This window comes from Plecotus auritus (assembly GCF_963455305.1).
Source record: "Plecotus auritus genome assembly, chromosome: X".
In the NCBI taxonomy this organism is placed as follows: Eukaryota; Metazoa; Chordata; class Mammalia; order Chiroptera; family Vespertilionidae; genus Plecotus; species Plecotus auritus.
The window spans coordinates 27,887,291-27,907,166 of NC_137784.1; positions in this window are offsets into that span (position 1 = coordinate 27,887,291).

Genomic DNA, 19,876 nt, shown 5'->3' on the forward strand with positions numbered 1-19,876 from the left:
CTCTTATTAGTGAAATGCTCAGGTCTTATGCTTGGTATTTTCCTCATAGTTCCAGAACAGACACAATAGAGAATTATAGAGCAAGTGACTAAGATTGTAGATTGGAAAAATAGAATCATTCATTGAGGTGACTATAGGCAAAGTTTTAAAATAATAAATCCCCAAATCTATACATATAAAGAGGTAATATGCTAATTGCTGTTACGGTGTCCCCAAAACGACAAATTTGCATATTGATGCTGGCGAAGCAGAGGGTGAGCGGCTGGAGCCAAGGTACCCAGGGGTCTGAGGAGAGCACCTGATAGGAGCCAGACTGCAAAGAAGGAAGAGGAAGTGGTCACTGGGAGCTCTTCCAATCCCCCTGCACGGACACCCTACCCCAGCCCCTGCACCCCCAGGGGAACGGGGAGGCTGACTAGATGGGGAGAAGACCCAGCCTTGGGGGTAGCTGCAGCCCACACCTGTGACTCCTGATCTCTTCACCCACCACCCCCACCGCAATAACACACCAGCGACCACCCGTCAGTGGTCAGTGCCCCCAAGGCACCTGGGGCCCATGGCCCACCACTGCCAGGCCCCCTCTGCTAGGGCTGGGCACGCCTCTCCTCCCTACAACTTCAGACCCAGGTGGAGGCAGGCCTGTGCGGCCCCCCAGGGTCAGACCCTTCCCCCCCAATAGCATCAGTGCTGTCTCCACAGCAGAAGCACACTGAACCTCGCTGGAGGCATGGCTAAACCCGCCCTCCTAGCCCGCCTGGCTCTACCCTGGCCCAGCCCCCACCCAGCTCCAGAAGATTGGAGCCCCGCCCTGAGCAGGTACAGCTGCAAAACAGCCACATACAATTTAAAGAATGGTGCCAAACGGGAAGGTTTGACAGTTACTCCCCTTTGGCCTTGCCACCCCCTAGTGCCCCCTAACTCCGTGCCCCCCACCAGCGCATCCAGGGACAACCACCGCTACAGGGCTGCTGGCCAGAGCCTGCCCCTCTGAGGCCTGCGGAACCCTCTGCAAAGCTTCCATAGCTGCAGCCCCAGGAAACAATCATGCCCCCCTCCCCTGTTCAGCACCTGCTACCTGCGAGGGTACCCATGAGCTTAAAAATAACAATCCCTTCCCATTTAGACATCACTTACTTGATGGAACATTTCTAGGTTTATTAGCTCAGAACCTCCTCATGACAACCCAGTGAGGTAGGCGGAGAAGGGATTACAGTTCCCATGGTATATGCATATGTATTCAGAAATGAAGCTCAGAGAGGAAAAGTGTCAAGCCCACTGGTTCCCAAGGTGCAGTACACGCCCCACAGGGGTGGGGGGCAATTTGATTTTAAGTGGGGGCAATTCGAGAATGAGTTAACAGTGAATTTTTGCATTTCTTATGGTTCTAGAGGGCCTCAACTACAGCATATCCTACATAATAAAAGGCTAATATGCCAATGACCGAATAGTGGCATGACGGGTCACTATGATGCGTGCTGACCTCCAGGGGACAGACACTCAATGCAGGAGCTGCCCCCTGGTGGTCATTGTGCTCACCCAGAAGCTGGGCTCAAGGCTGGCGAGCACAGGGGCAGTGGTGGGAGCCTCTCCGGCCTCCATGGCAATGCTAAAGATGTCCGACTGATGGCTTAGGCCCACTAAGCCATCAGTCAGACATCCTTCCAGGGCTCTCGGACTGCTAGAGGGCGCAGGCCAGGCTGAGGGCCCCCCACGTGCACGAATTTCGTGCACTGGGCCTCTAGTATGCATATAAAACATATTACCACCATAAAAGGTCACTTCTTGGTCTGCCCCTTTCCCACCAACCTTGAACAAGTCTCTAGTAACTTGGCCTATAATGGAATCTGGCAGAAGCAAGATCTGAAGTTTTTCTTTCCAGAACCAGTTCCCAGTGGCATTAGATTGAAATCTGGTTGGCCAGATAAAGAGTTCACAGTAGCTATTGAGCCAGCAGCTGTGATGGGGGATCAGTTGAAATCAGTAACCTGCCACCAGTGAAAACCAAGGTAAGGTCCAATTGTTTTGACCAAGTTAAAAGAGATCTGATCATTAACTGAACCAATCAGAATTTTCATCCATGGAAATCAGCAAGGTTAACCACACCTACATTTACAAGGAAACGTGTTCCACAGACCAGAAGAATAAAGGGCATCACATCTGAGGATCTTGGCTCTTTTTTATGTCAAGGAGTTCCTTAAAACCCTTGTTTCTCAATGGGGAAGAAGGGGACATCTGCAATACTTTTAACAATAAAGATAATAAAAATAAATAAAAAACCCTCCTATCCATATATCCTGACACCACCTTAAGGAGTGAAGCAAGCTGAAGGGGAGGCTCTCTGAAAGATTAAATATTTTATTGCAAATCTGATAATCTGTTTTTCAGAATTATAACCATCAATATTATTTTATCTGATTAAGTTTAAGCCAGTGACTTTTTTTCCTCCATTGATAAATTGGTGGTTGAGGGTGGTATATGGATACAAAATAAATGAAATTCATTTAATTTGAGTTACTTTACCCTGCTAGAGAGGGGAAAGTGATCCTCTTATCTCCCCCCCAGGGATCCCCTTTTCTTCCCTACTATGTCAGTGGTGAAAGAGGAAACATTACAGCATCCTTGTGTTCGTAACATACTTTGTGAGTCTGAATTGATGTGGAAAGGTGTACTCATCTTGAGATCAAAGAACTTGCTCTAAACTCCATCTTGGAAATAAAAATTAGTCTTTAATTAGAGTACAGTCTACTGAGTGCAAGAAACTGTTTGGAGTTATAAATAGTAAGTGCTAGTACAAATTGTCACAGTCCCTTAAACATTCTTCACCATTGCTGTGAGTTCTGTCCACATTTTTGATACATTATCTCCTTTGTGGTTTCACTTTTGTCCTCTTACCAATTTGTATTTAAGATTAATTGAGCTATTGGTTAAAGTCCAACTTTTGTGCCCTAAGAGACCACTAGAAATACCTATAGTCAACAAAGTTAACGTTATTGTTGCAACAAGTGAGACTACGGTAAACCATGAGGAAGATGGAGCACTTCAACAAGAAAGATTTGAGGGATTATTCTAGGATTTGAGTTTTGCAAATTGATTTTCAGGAGGTTCCAAGGAAGTGAATTCTGTTCTGGAATACATGTTGCAGTAAGAAGGCAGTTGTTTTTTTTCCAGTTGACAGAACAGATTGAGCAGGGCTAGAATTGTCACTGGGCATTAGATAGTGTTTACTTAAGTTAGCAGAGAGAGGGGAATGTTTGGTCATTTTGTGGTTACACACGGGTTTTGTTTTTATTGTTATCATTTAAATTTCTGTTTCAACATGATCAAAGAGTGATCTTGTTTTTGTCTTGTTTTATCATTGTCACAGAGAATCCTTGTCCAATGTTAATGTTCTATGAAACTATGTTCAGTGAGCATCTACTATAGCCTATCTAGTAGCAACAAAGCCAACCAGGTCAATGCTCAGGTCTTTTATTTTCTTTCTTACGTGGACACTTTCTCACTCTGAACTACCAGATCTGCCCTGACAACTATCAAGCTCTTGCTGTCAAGAATTGAGCTGAAGCAATTCTTGCTCCTTCAATGCTACTCAATAATAAAATATATTTATATATACTTATTGTTGAATTTCTATTTTAATGACCACAGAAGCAATTTCAAATTCTTCATATACTCCTCAAGGATGTGATTTAATCACAGCATCTCTTACTCTTAATAAAGGAGTATATCTACAAAGTAGTTGTGTTGTGGAGCGAACGCGAGGGAATGACCACTGGAGTCCAGACCAAATTAAAATTTAGGGAGCCTTTAATAGCTGTCTGGCAAATGCTCTCTCTTCACACAGGCAGTCCAGAGAGCAGCCCCGACCCTTTGTGCGGGACCACTTTTAAGCACATTAACCACATCCTGTTTTTGCAGAACAAGTAACCCAAGACAAAACAGCTTTTCCTAAGCAACGTCAGGATCATGCCATTGACGATCATGTTATTTACAGGGTCATCCTGTTCTTCAGAAAGCTGACAGTGATCTATGAAAGAAGGCCTACGTGCTGGGAAGGGACCATGAGACCGTATCTCAAGGCCTGGCCTGGTGTCAGCACTGACAACTCTATCTGGGGCATAGTCCACGGTCTCTCTGGAATGGGCAAAAATTCCCACTCTCCAACATTCCCCACTGGTTTTATGTACATGAGTCAAATCATTGACTCTTTTGGGTCATTGTTGGTGAGGGAATTATATTGACCTATGAGGACTATAAGCTTGATAGAATTAATTCTCTGCTGAATAAAGTCAGTGGGCCTGTTTATAAGATAAGGTCCTGGAATGAGGGCCAGGACTAATCTTTAGAGGGTCCAAAGTGTCCTGGACTCTCTATTTTGCCTGGGCTGTCTTAAGCCAGGTGTGATGAAGCCACGTCGGGATCCCATCAACCTTGACTGCTGTGGGGGTGGTCCTTTCCAGGTAGGAGTCAGTCCTTGTGTGGCAAATTTCTTTACCCAAACAGAGTCACCAGGGTGGAAGGATAGACCGGATCAGAAGTTGGTATAGGCAGAGTACCTTGGACATGCTTCTGGACTGCTTTTTGGGTAGACTGTAAAGCCTATAAGAACTTGAGTAAAGATTGGTTATGGATTTCAGCTTTTCTAGATTGGGTTTCTATGTAAGCTGGTGAGGTGGTTAGGTCAGGGTTTGGAAGAGTCACTAGAATCTGTAGAGGCCCCACTGATTTTAGGGCAGCCTCCTGGGCTGCTTCATCTGCAGCCTCATTCCCTCTTGCTTCTGGGGAGTCCCTTTGTCTCACATAGTTAGATATGGAAAGACTTAATTACATCTGGTAGTGCTAGTTGGCCCTTGGTCCTTGCTCTGCTCATATCTGTCTAACTGCCTAATATATTACCTCAAGGATCCTGGCTCTGAATTCTTTTAGGGAAAATGGACGTTGAATTTCTTCTGTAGCTGCTTCATGCTGAGGAGGGGCGGAGTTTTCCCTCAGAGCCAAGAGATCCTTGCTGTCTGTCAGAGGGACAATGAGGCCTGGGCACAGAAGGAGGTGGGCTTGTGACCTGGTGGAGACAAACTGTAATAAATGGTCTGGTGGAAGGAAAAGAAAACCTTTCAGTTTTAATAACTTCTATTGAAATAGAATTTTTCTCCTCAAAATTACCCCCATGTTTATCAAAAGAGCCAAATCAAGACTAATTTATCTATTGTATTTAATTTGGCCTGATTGTTTGCATAAACATAAAAAGAATGGTAACTGACTACCTTTGCCGGAATTTCATGATTGAATCTTAATATGCCCCGTAGGGCCAGGAAGCCAAGTTATCCAGCTGCCTTCAGGCCTGCCTGTAGTATCTGCTGAGTTAGGTGAATCCTCACCTGTAGTGACTCTACCCGGGCCCATGCCCTAGGTTTCAAGGCCCATCTCAGCCCTCCTACTCGTCGCAACTTAGAGTGCGTGGGGGTCCCGCAGGCATGCAGAGGCGCCCTTATTGCTCCCCTTGTACTCTGACCAACCGCCAGTGATGGTAGGACATGGGCCTGATGCTCCAGCACCAGCTATTTTCAGGGCTACCAAGCAGGATACCAGACTTTCTCCATGGCACTCTTATTGGCTTCACGTCTTCAGAGTTCAGGCAGGGCTCTTTAAAACATGATACTCCAGTCAAAGTTTCTGGTTAATAAAACCACTATTGGAAACTGGTCTTATTGAATTTATGCAAATAAATGTATTGCCATGATTTATTTATTAAGTATTGCCAAATTTCGGAGGAATTGTATAAGGAGAAAAATATACTGACCTGCTTTAAGATCTGATTTTCCTGTCAGTGCTTTCTGTGGATTCTTCAGAGTAATATAACTGTCTTCAAATGACAAGGAGAAATTCAAAATGTGTCTATATTCAAGTAGACAATTATAGCTGTCCTTGTAGTAGGATTTTCCCTACTTGACTTGTCCTTAAGATTTCATATGGTCTCTGGGAGGGGTGACATGCCCTCTGAGAAAGGACTAAGGGAGCTTTATTGCTTTATAGGGTCTCACATGTCACAGGACCTCACGGGGTCTGTAATTCCTATAACAAAGGGCTGGTACTCACCACTTCCCTCTGTTCCAAACAGGCCTTCCCCGGTTTCCTGAAGTTGAGGTTTGTGCCATACCTGACATGGGCATGGTCACACAGGCCTGCAAGACAGTATACAGGCTGCCAACTGTCTTTTTTTTTTCCAACAGTCTTTTAATAGAGACCAAAACCAGATGGGTATTTTCCTTGCCCATTTGGGCATCTGCCCTTTTGGCAACTGCATTCAAATCTGTAAGGTTAATGCAATATTATTCAGACAATGAAGTACAATATTGGCACTGTGGCCACCTTAGGTAACCAAATCTTCTGCTACCATATATGACACATGGTAGGGCCATATAAATATCTTAGGGAGGTGACTAAGGTCTATTCTTGACCTTCCCACACAAGGCAAAACTGTCCTTGTCTTTATGGAGTCATGTCCATGAAGACGCAGGCATCATCTAAGTCTATTATACAGTTTTCTGCAAGCCACTGTCAGGGCTGTGCATGATGGCCAATTCTTCTTTCTAGCCACAAACACAGCCTAGACTGTCTAATTTCCCTAAAATTTATTCTGGCACAGGAGAAAGTTGTTTTGCTGTAAACACGCAGCTTAACCCCTACATAACTGGGCTTGGACATCTGTCTAGAAAGCTGTAATTTATAAGTTTAACATGTGGCCTTAGGTCCTTCCAACCCAACAGGGTCTCTGCCATCCATCAGTCAGACTCCTCATCTCTTGGAGAATCTCAAAGTCCTGAAGGCTCCCCGGTCCAGGGAGAGTGCCTTTCCTTTGCTCTTTGACTTTAAGCTGCCAGTCCAAAACAGCCAGAGTTGCAGTTAGAAACAGCTTTGCATGTTGCAAAGCGCTTCTGTGGCAGTGGCTTGGGTATTAGGCCCCTTGTCTTCCCGCCAGTCCCCTTTGTGGCAGAGCAGCGACCAGGCCTCTCTCAAGGGAGTGCACTGGAAAGGGATCTCAGCCCCTCCTCTTCCAGCAGCAACAGGTACTGAACCCTTTCAGTACATTTGCAAACAGGGAGCTTTCACTAGCTCTAACTGCTGCTTTTACAGATCCCGGGCCTGCTGCTCTATTCCTGAGGCTGCAGGAAGGCTAGTAGCAGTCACTGGATTCTAGTTTAACTGCTGCAGCCAGCAAGCCAAAGGCCTAAGTCTTGTATTGCTTGTTGTAAAACACTCATTACTCACTGGGCAGCAGCGGGGTAGCTCTAGTGTCAGGTAAATGTCTGCTGTCCCCTGCTTTTCTCGCTGCTGCTGCTTTTTCCCGGGCCATTGTAAGCAGCTCGGACATCACCCCTTTCTTTCACCTGGCTCTCAGGGGTTGAGTCTGCCTAGCACCCAGTTTTAAATCACCAGGGTGCCTGCGGACTTCAGCTCCATTTTTTCTCTGCTTGGCTCCTAGGAAACTAGTTCTTTTTTTTGTTTTTTCTTAGAAAGCTCAATCCTTTAACGATTATTAAAAGTGAACAATTAGCATTTTTAGATTAATTTTTATGAACACATTTAAAATGTACTTTTTCAAGAAAATATAACTAGACCTTCAGTGATAAAACCAAGAGTAGGTAAAAATATTTCTTTTTGAGAGACAGAGATTTTTAAAGCTTAAACTAGTTGTCAGCCTTAAAGATATTATTATATCTTAAAGTTCCTTTGCTGAATATTCCACCACCGCCCAAGAAGTAATAAAACGGGGCAGAGGAAGATCCACTGTGTTTTGCAAAAAAACCTTGAGTCTAGCATAGTTCAGATAAGAAACCAAGGACGCCAGCAGAGTGGGTTGTAACCTATCTCTCCCTGCTCTCCCAACCGATGCCCCCCCCGCTTTTCTGCATTAACCATTTACTCTGTCCTTAGCAGGGGAAATAAGGCAAGCTGTCTGAGATCCTGTATAACCAGGCTTTTTACATTTAAGGATACTTTCTTCTTTTTGTAACCATTGTTTTCCCCCATAGATTTTTATTCTAAGCCCCTAGACTCCTAGAGGATCTTAAATCCTCCTCCTTACTACTCTTGATTTCTCTGACCACCCAAAAGAAATAAGAAAGCCATAAATAAAAGTTCTTTGCTCTTTGAAATGTCACAAATTTATACCTTCAAATTAACCCTAGGACTTTAAAATTTCAATTTAATACAGCAAATTCACAAATCAGAGCAAACTGAAATCCTGACTTATACAAACATAGACATAAATTTTTATTAGCTAAGTGGGCTGATTCCCTCTCTGATGGAGAGCAAAAGACTCTGAGAAAAAGGTGTCTCAGCAGCTGCTAAAGACTTTTGCATTCTGTCATAGCAGGTCCGCCCTATCTTTAAACAAATTAAACAATAGAAAGAGATAACAAATACTCTCATGTGTATAGCCAGACAGCACAAAGTAGCTTTCACTTCACACAGACTCTCACACTTACATTTATACACCAGACAGTCTGAGTTTTTGACTTCTGGGGACATGATCAAGCTCCCCCTTCTACTCACTGGGATATGGGAAAGTTGGCCATTCCCACTCACAAAATTTCTGTAAATCAAAAGCATTAACGGAGGCTCCGTAATCATCCAATCATTGCTCGCCAATTGAATTCCTGAAAATTTTTCAAAAAACATTGCAGGGGAGTACAGACAGAAGAACATGAAGCAGACTGACCCATTCTAATGATATGGACAATTAGGCCACAATAACACAGAATAACAAAAGACAGTGACAACCAACTGAGGATTGCCGGGCACCGTCGTGTGCCGGGATCTCGTCTGGGAAGTAGTGCTGCGTCCAGCCTTCCAGAGACCCTAGATGGGCGCCCACAGAACCAGAAATAAGTTTCTTACCAGTAAGAACCAGATCTAGGCGGCTCTGATCAGAGTCAATCAGGAAATTTAGCAGGCAGGGTCTCCGACCTCTACCAGTCCTAGGGCTGAGGAACGTCTCTCAGAGATCTCTCCCTAGGTTGGAGAGTCCGGGAACCCCAGTGGGCTCTGGTCACAGGACCAAGCAAAGGCTGGTTTTCTCGCTGGGGCCTCCAAATGTTGTGGAGCGAACGCGAGTGAACGACCTCTGGAGTCCAGACCAAATTAAAATTTAGGGAGCCTTTAATAGCCAGCTGGCGACTGCTCTCTCTCCATGCAGGGAGTCCAGAGAGCAGCCCCGACCCTTTGTGCGGGACCACTTTTAAGCACATTAACCACATCCTGTTTTTGCAGAGCAAGTAACCCAAGACAAAACAGTTTTTCCTAAGCAACGTCAGGATCATGCCATTGACGACCATGTTATTCACAGGGTCATCCTGTTCTTCAGAAAGCTGACAGCGATCTATGAAAGAAGGCCTATGTGCTGGGAAGGGGCCATGAGACTGTATCTCAAGGCCTGGCCTGGTGTCAGCACTGACAACTCTATCTGGGGCATAGTCCACGGTCTCTCTGGAATGGGCAAAAATTCCCACTCTCCAACAGTTGAAAGATTGAATCCATATAATTAGAAAAAACACTTTCTAATCACTTCCCCTCCTCATTTCACCTAAATCCCCTGAATTTCAGCCCTCCTCCTCATTCTAGGATTCCTACTTTCCTCTCAATGCTACTAATCTGATTCTTTGAAATCTATAGTAATGTCTAATCACTTATCTCCTCTCTGCCATCTTCCATATTTTATTTTCACATACTAAATGAATATTACCTCTTATCAGAATATATACTCATCTTTTGTCAAAGAATGAATAAGCTAACCTATTCCTCCTTGAGCTCTCATTCCTTCATACTCATTTATTCTTATGCCGTAATGTGTTTTCTCTTTTATCTTGAAAATGAAAAAGAATCATAAGATTACAGAGAAAAATGTAACACCTTTGTTTTTACTACCAAGAATTAACAGGTATTCATGTTCTTTATGTTAAAGATTTTTTTAGGAAAACAAATTACTACTGGAAATACCACTTTATTGTCTTATAGAAACTGACAGAATTACCCAAGCTAAAGGTCAATATGTCATTTAAAAGCAATCAATTCCTTTTCCTGTAATTTATGTTTCTTTCTTAAAGTTACTTTGATCTCCTAGTCACTATTGTCTGAAATTCTGTTGTTTTGACTTTTGTGTTCTCCTTCCCAAGAGCAGTCATTAAATCCTAATGAATTTTTCCTTTTTACAATCTTTCAAAGTGGTCTTTTATTTGCCATTGTCACCATCAAAGCTCAAACCTTATTATTTCATGCAGAAGCTATTTTGATATTTTTCTTATTGGTCTCCAGAGTCACCTATTTCCAATTCATATTTTATACTTTCAGATTTATCTTCCTGAAATACCTCAAGAAAAGTGTCCATTTTTAAAGTCAAATATACATAAAATATACTGACATTCTTTTTACTATCAAAGTTCTCCAAAGGATAATTTCTTCCTGCTACTCTGGTGTAAGAGCTCTATGATACAACTTGACCATTCTCTGATGAAACATTGTTTTTACTACATTTATTTCTGTTCCCATGTTATTTGCTTTGTGTAAAATTCAGTCGTCATCATTCCTCTGTTAAAATCTACACATCATTAAGGCTAATTGGCCTCCTTTACATTGTTGATTTTCCTGATCACTCCAGATCTTGTTAAAATATGACTTATTTTGTACCATTTTGTGGCCCCTGTTATATACTGTCACATAGAGACAACATTCTTTACTTCTTTCTGATCTGAATACTGGATAATTTTGATAGTAAAAATTACCTTAAAGTCTCCATTCCCTATACTTTACTCTCATAATTTCTTGGGTTAAAATGTTTTTGTTTTGTTTTTTACTTTTTTTCTCATCTAAATTTGTCATTGATATCATACTTATTAAGTGACTCGATATTTTGGATATTTGGTTATCTAATTGGGTAAACAATGAAGTATGCATTATTTCCTCCTAATAAAACTGAAAGAAATAATTGTTTCAACAATTTAGAATTATGTCTCAAAACACTTTTTATGTTGGGAGATAATGCAAAAGAGTTAGGGGATGTTCATTTGTAGAGCGGATCCCATTTTTCTCAATGTTTGGATTGTGCTAAGAATCAATAAATTAAAAATGTCTTCTTGATGTTCAGTTATCATAAGTTAGAGGCCAACCTTGAAAACTTAGAACTGTTTCTCTGACATAGCCAGAGCTATAATCAAAGAAGAGCAGTGGAGGTTTAGATAACTAAGTTATATTAGTATATTCATGGACAAAGATTAGTAAGTTATTTCTAAGAAAGATGCTGTTTAACCACAAATCCCTGCTAAGTGGTGATCTTTGATGTTGTTGAAAGGTCATTCTGCCTTTCACAGAACATTCCCAAGAATATGAGTTCCCATGCATCACTGGATCCTCTACACAAAGAATTGTTACTAATTCTGCTGGCTAGAGCCCAGCTCCTTTAGTAATTTTTCTCCACAGAACCATAATGAATAATAAAGTGTGTTCTCTGTGCAATTCAACTCCTATATGTATCCGCCCACCTCTCTTCTGCTCCAAAACCAAAAATATAAACTTACATACACTTTGAAATATCTTATAGTGGTGTTTTTAGAATCATATACTAGGATGTTAACATTTATTATTTCTCAGAAGTACGTTCCAATGCCAAAATTAGCTTCTCTCCTAAAACTAGTCAGAAAATAATTTTCCTTTTGTACATTAATTTGGTATCACCATAAATATTGTTTACCACTTTAGATAAAATTAATCAAATATTCTAGGTTTGTTTTGTTGAAGTTATTCTTATTTTAAATACCTTAGTATTAAAAAATAAAACAGTGTACTCTCTCTAACAAGGCATGATATAACATGGAACGCTATTTTACATGAGTCGGGGAGTTTGAATCTCTTATATATGCAGAAAATAGATAATTCTCAATACAAATATTTGAGACACCCATGTAGGACAGCATTGAGGAAGAAACATCATGAGTACTTGGTCTTCACAAAATAGAGTGTTAAGAAAGAAATTAACACTATTTTTCTAAGTTGCACTTAGGACTAATTGGGGACTTACAGGGCCAAAAACATTGAAAAACATCCAGGCTAAGCCCTATAGAAACAGAAAGCTTCCAGTTCATAAGATAATAATATTAGAACACATTTTCAAAGAAATATAAATGTCTACTTCAACATTGCTCATTTGTTATCTAAGTACATTGCCCTGACCAATTATTTATATATTTTTTGCCTGACCAAAAATAACTTTAGCTCTGTTTCACTAAGTTGAGTGATGGGAGGATGAAACTGATGGCAAATATTTATAATACATTGTCAAGTTCAAATTAAGCAAATCTGACTGCCAAGGACAAATTAGGACCAAAATCAGCCCAGATAGTCAGTTATTCCTTGATACTCATCGCCGTTGTGCAGAGAACAGATTGCGATGCATGTGTTTGGGGGAGATGAGCTCACCTTCACAGTGTGGATGGTGGAGATTTTGTCTCCTTAGAATCCATCACTACTGCATTTGTTGGCCTGGGAGAGATTGCACACCAGGATAAGCATGATTTATTGTGGGTGCTTTATTTTCAAATATCATACCATGCCAATTCAATTAAATTACTAGTCTTGGAGATTGGCAGACAACCACTTTCCTTTGCACAGGTTAATAATCTTTCTATCTAAAAACATCGAAAGGCATTGTTTCTCTAATGCATTTTTATAAACCCAATATTATATTGGTATATTTCCAATTTAACTTTTACAGATGTTCTGAAATCTTAAGCTAGCTACAGAATATTATCACAGTAGAACCAAACTTCAGATTTTAAAGGCAGTTTTATTATCTCTGCACCAGCGACATTAATTAAAGGAATAACACCTCCATGTGCAATAGAAATCTGACACTCTCTCCTTCAGAAATATTAATAGTCCAAGGCATACATGTCCCTGGTGAAATAAATATCCAATTGAAACAGCACTAGTCAGCCATTGTTATCACAACCCAGGATAATTATTTAGACATAAGTTACATATGTGGCCCTAGCCAGTTTGGCTCAGTGAACAGAGCGTCGGCCTGCAAACTGAAAGGTCCCAGGTTTGATTATGGTTAAGGGCACATGCCCGGGTTGTGGGCTCAATCCCCAGTGGGGGACTTGCAGGAGGCAGCCAATCCATGATTCTCTCTGATCATGGATGTTTCTATCTCTCTCTCCCTCTTCCTTCCTCTCTGAAATCAATACAAAATATGTTTAAAAAATAAATAAATTACTTGTGTGTTTATTGTCTTGGTTTCAAAATCTGGCCATACACAAGGGTCTCTTCCAAGACTGTTCTCAAATCAACATGATTGACATTCTTGAAAATTCAGAAAAGTACAAAATCTATAATAATTTATTCAGTTAATCAATTGAAGTAGGCACTTTGTGACAAGAATAGGTCATCAGGGGAAGTGTGGACAGGCATAGAAAGAAAAATGTAATCAGCAGCTAAACAATGGATTGAAGTTCAAAGTTTTAGTTACTTTAATGGATGTGGCCAGAATTTATTTTCTCCTCTCCTTTTGTGTTTCATTATGTAAAATAAAGTTAAAACCATACTATATGGGAATGAAAACCCCATCCTGCCCACCTAGAGTCAGACACACAGGTTCTCAATCCCTTAGATGGAAATGCTCTGAAGGTTTCTTCAGATTTAAAAAATCCAGAAACCAGTAGAGAAAGTGAAAAAAATTAGACTAAATGAATTTTTTATTGACTCTGTGGGAGGAAGACATAAAATGACTCAACTATTTTGATAAGATTTGTGATTCATTTTAAGAATCTTCATGATTCATCTGCTTATTTTTCTATCACAAACCACTTATAATACTGTTCCCAAAAGAAGAGACAGAAATGATAATAAGGAAGATACCAGCATATAAATATAATGACTGGGAAATTATTTTTAAAAATCTAACCATGGCATAGATTCCAGACAGTATGTTAGTCTTGGGTTGAAGTTATATATATTTAAATAAAGATTTTCATTTTATGGCAACCACATGTTACTTAACTGAAGTCATATTTATTTTTCAATTCTCAAGACAGTAAGTTATCTCTGAAATAACCCACAGCCACTTATAACTAGAACCATTATAATTTTTTTAAAAAAATATTTAATTGATTTGAGAGAAAGAGAGAGAGAGAGAACCATCACTTTGTTATTATACTTATTTATGCATTCATTAGTTGATTGGTGTTTGTGCCCTGACCAGGCATCAAACCTGCAACCTTGGCATATCAGGACGATGCTCTAACTAACTGAGTTACCCAGCCAGGGCATACAATTTTTTAAAGTTGAGAAGTAAAATTACTTTTTTCTCTAGTTCACTGAGTAGACTAAAAATATACTGTTTCTCCCCCCACCCCCAATTTGTTTCCTTTTCCTCTTTTTTGTTATGTCATTGGACTGAAAACAATGATTCCTTAGCTGCTGATGATTGCAGTGATTGCAAAGTGTCTCACTTAAACAGTTAATCTCAATATATTTATTTACAAGTGGGGAATGTATGTAGGTGAGATCCTCTGTCACTCTTGATTGTGAGAGATCTTGATAGAACATGGTCAGTTCCTCCTAAACACAAAAGTCCACAAGTGGAAACTTTTGCACATGGACACTTCTTCTTTATCCAGTATTCCCTTTGATCTTTCAAAGAAACTGCTGAAAATGACAAACCCCCACACCTCCCTCAATATTTCTTTATTAACTGCACAAACTAAAATATGTTAAGCAGTCTTTGACAAAAAGAAGCACTGGAAATTATTCTAGCTCCAGCAAACTTACAAGATAATTAAATATAATTTTGTGTAGGCTGGAATTTTTCATAATTCTATTTTTTCAACTTTTGCAATACTGTTACTATCAATTTGGACACTTCTCAAAATAAAATTTCCAAAATGAGGCATAGCGACAGTGGGTGTGTAAATAACCAAAAAAGAACAAAATCGTGTGTCATGTCAGGCTGGATCTGTGTCTTCCCAATTATCAGACAATCTCCCACCTCCTCAAGTTTTTTTTTAATATCTATCAAAACAAAAATTGCTCAGGAGCACAGCAAAGCTGGCATTTGGAAGTGTGTTCGCTCAGTGAACCATGGACTAGAAATGTCAGACTATATTGGTCTTGTCTGTGTTCTTCCCCCATTATTCTTTCTTTTTTCTGACTCATTCTTTTCTCCTGCCTACTGTGTCCCACATTTCCAATCAGGCTCCTTTTGAAATCCTCCTGTCTCTTCTCCATCACTTTTCAATTTTAACCAGTGCTCATATTCTTCCCAACATGTGATCCAGATGCTCTCTCCTCATCTTGCCTGGACAACACAGGAATAAGTGATTGCTTTCTGGCTGTTGTTCTGTTTTCAATTTTCTAGCTCAGAGAATTCACAATTCTGATCTAACCCCTGAGACAGGGAGGCTGGCTGGAGTCTTGCCATGCAAGTGTGGTCTGAGAACCAGCAGCATCGGCTTCTCCTAGGAGCTTATTAGAAATGCAGAATCTCAGTGCTCACTCCAGACCTGCTGAATGACCCTCCGCTTATCTGCATTTTAGCAAGACTCCAAAGGTGGTTCTCTGTGTACCTTAAGTATGAGAAGCGCTGGGCTACATCGTGGGTCCCCAAACTTATTTTTAACAGAACATCCTTATTAGTAAAAAAAAAAAAAAAAAAAAAAAAAAAAGGCATTTGGTACATTTACCCAAAAACATGACTATAGCTTAATGTTACAATGGGAGTTTTGACTGAGGCACCAGGACACAATAAACATGATATCAAAGTGAGGCACCAGGACACAATAAACATGATATCAAAGTGTGGTTGCCATACCAAATTCAAATTTCCAAAGAAAATTAGAAGTTGCTCATTTTTCAAATTCTCTATGGATATTTGACAGTTGAGTAAATTTTGAAGAGTGGATTTGTGAGATTTCTTTGGAGGAAGCTGTTGCCATACTGTGATCTCACTCATTGACCCCCACCAATCCCAAAGTGGGTATAAATGGATCCTACCTCAAACTTAAAGAGAAGGGTTTTAAGGGAGCCAAGATCCTCATAAATGTTCCTTGAGGTTATCAAGTGACAATAGATTGGAATTTCACTACTGACTAGGAAACCACAAAGGCAGGTAAGACAGGAAGGCAAGATCTTTGGTAGCAAAGTGAAGGAAAAGGGAATAAACTGGAATCACCCTGTATTCTAAGAATTTGACAAGAAGAATATATGAGTGTTTTCCATGGTTCACAAACAAGAGAGAGCTAGGGTTCCTTGGCTCTTGCCCATGAAACTCAACTGGGAGAGTAAGTGGACTGCTAAATGTGGATTATAAGAGTCTACCAGAAACATGTAAAGCTAAATTTATCAGACTCATTGAAGTAAGGGGGAAGTCCTGTGGATGAAGCAAAGCTAAGTTTATTAGACTTACTGTAGTAAGTTTATTAGACTCATTGTAGAACTTGACAGAGTCCTAGTGTCTCAGAAAAGAGTCAGGAGAGAATATTTATAGGAGTTTAGAGTCTGGGTTTAGTGATTTTAAGGCTGTCCTTGTGAAGTGAAGAATTGTTTAAGATTGGGCATAGTTTATGATATAAAAGCTTGGATTATCCTAGTTTATTCTCAGTCTTATATTCCAGGAGAAACCATTTTCTGGATAAAATGGGTAAGTTATTTTTGTTTATTCCCAGTATATGGTCCTTTATGACCAATTGCCTGTGGCTGTGGGTAGTTGGGAATAGGGAGTTCATTTTGGGGTGACATAAATGTTCTCAAATTAGATTGTGATGATGGCTAAACAACTATTTGTATACAGTGAAAAACAACTGAATTGTACACTTTAATAGGGTGAATTTTATGATATGTGATGTATCAAATATGAGTGTGCTTGTGCCTTTAAAGATCTGTGAAGCAGGAACTACTGATAGTCACTAGTTGTCACTGAAAAGGTCAGCAAATTAACTCCATTTTATTAAAGAAAAAGTTGATATCTATTTTCAACTATTTGTGTGTATGTTTGTGTTTTGTAGAAGTTAAGCAGTGGATCTTGATCAGAAATAGATATATTATGCTCATCCACCATTCCAACAAACAATGTTGTGAAGATTCGTTGTACCATTTAAGATGGTAAAATCACATACTTGAGTACATTGAAACCTCAATATATTTCCCTATGTTGAAAGAAAAGGAACTAGAAAAATCACAGTTGTGGATGGACTCCAGGTTTCCCTCAGGACACAGTGTGATACTTGAACATCTGGCAGACAAACCAAGTGTGAAAATCGTGTTTCAGTCATTGCTTTCCATTTTTAGACAGGGAACTATTACTGAGAGGTCTAATGCCTTCCTCCAGCAAACCATAGTGTCTCCTGAAACACCCCTAAAGATGTGTTCTCAACTTTGGAAACAGAGGATCTAGAGCAAGCCTACGTAGGAGGCAGATAAATGAAGGAGGCTGACACTGTCAGCCTGTCAGATCCCTGCTGCCAGGTCTCTACCTTTTTCCAGGTTTGATATTGCCAAGAACTGCATTCATCACTGTCTATTGTGCACCTTACTATTGAGTTATGGTCTGACAGTTAACAGACCCTGTTTCTGTAGAAAGAATCCTATCAATGTTCAAGGCTAACTGGTGCATCCACACTGTGAGGCATTGGCTTTCCTCAGTAGAAATTCAACAGCTCTGAACAGACTAAATATGAGCATATACAATAACAACAAAGAGCACAACCAGGCGAACTTCTCAGAAGGTTTACAATTGTGCATTTTCCAAATTGTGAATTAATACTGCAAGTGATTAAAGACTAGAATTAACCTCTGGAGAGTGCCCAATTCAATGCCACAACCATGAGGATGTTTACTAAAAGGTTATAGGGTTTGGATACTTTTAATACTAATAAAAACCAAAAAGTAGGTAGTGAGCTGTTATTTGACTACTTTTACAATGCCAATCAGCAATGTTTAATGTACACACAAAGAAAGTAAACTTTACTCCCCAGGGCTGCATATGTATCCATGCCAACTTGCATATCTTGAGATCATATTGCTATTCTATCATCCTGATCATTCAGCTTCTCATAATAGAGTGGTTTTTCCCAGAAGAAAAATTTGACTGCCTTATTCCACTTTTACAAGTGAGATTTTGCTCTTCAGAAAAATCATATATCTCTTCCTAAATTGACATGCTGTAGAGCAGGGCTTCTCAACCTCAGTGTTATTATTGACTAGAAACCTGGTGCATGAAAATTCATGCACTGGATGGGGGTCCCTCAGCCCGGCCTGCCCCCTTTCACAGTCCAGGATCCCTCAGGGGTGGGAGGTGACCCAGCAATCAGGGGAAGGAGACACCCCCATCACACCTCTGCTGCTGCCACTGCTGGCAGTGCAAGCCTTGGCTGGCCCTGGTTACCTGAGCGTCGGGCCACCCTGGGAAGCTGGGCAGCCACCATCCAAGGCTTGCCTGCACCTCAGGCAGGCCCTGGGTGGCTGGGCAGCTGCCATCTGAGGCTTGCCTGTGCCTTGAGTGTCGGCTGGGCAGCTACCATCAGAGGCTTGCTTGTGCCTTGGACTGGCCCTGGGTGGCTATGCAGCTGTCATCTGAGGCTTGCCTGTGCCTTGGGCTGACCCTGGGCTACTGGGCAGCCACCATCAGAGGCTTTCCTGTACCTCGGGCCGGCCCTGGGCGGCTGGGGGGTAGAGGGGACTGGAGGACTTAGGATGCAGGTGCGCGGGGGCGCTGGACCCACCTGGAGAATGAGGGGACTTGGCGCCGCCATCTTGTGGCTGTGGGCTCCACCATCTTTGAGGGTGTGGCAGTCAATTAGCATATTCCCTCCTTATTGGCTGTGGGCACTTCCGTCTTTGTGAGGATGTGGTGGTCAATTAGCATATTCCCTCTTTATTAGATAGGCTATCTGGGGCCAGATAATTACTGTGGGGACCTGTCCTGTGCATCGGAGGATGTATATCTGGTATAGTATATCTGGCCTCTACCTTCTAGATACCACTTTTCCACACCTTCCCCAGTTGAGACAACCCAAATTCCAAATGAACCCTAGTGAGCAAAATTGCCCCCAGTTGAGAACCACTAATGTAGAGCTATGATGCTATAGAGGCCACCTACACAACTAATAACCAAAAGAAAAAATTGAATGTTGTATAAATTAGCAATACATAATTATTAGCTATTTTTTTGCTACATAAATACTTCCTTGACAGATTTGAAACTTACCCTGGTTGTGGGTTTATTTTGGAATTTACTTGCAAGTTTCTATTAAGCATTTTTTCAAGAATTCACCTTTGATTGGCTGTTTCCAAGACCTTTATAATGGAGCTGGTTAGTGCACCATGTATTTGGCACAGAGAAATTGCTTGGGAAATCTTGTTAAAAGGTAGGTTATAGTCTGAATGTTTGGGGTGAGGTCTGAGATGCTTCATTTCTAACATTTCCCAAGTGATAGTTCCAAGACCACACTGATAGTTGCAGGTTCCTAGTGTACTAGCAGTAGAATGGACATACATATAATCAGATATTGCTCTTGCCTTATTATAATCATTAATATACCACAAGTCATACCCCCAAACTGACCTCATTCTTTCTGTTCACAGAGGTCCAAAATAGTAGGTTAGGAAAATGTTGCCACAGATTTCTGAGATTTTTAAGTACAGCTAAGTCTTTTCCAAAGCCAATCAAGAGAATTTAGCATGGTAGAATATTTAGCATTGTCTGATGAATAACTATTTCCAAGGAGTACTAAAATGTAAATAGGCAAGCATGTGTGTGTGTGTGTGTGTGTGTGTGTGTGTGTGTGTGTGTGTGAGAGAGAGAGAGAGAGAGAGAGAGAGAGAGAGTTGG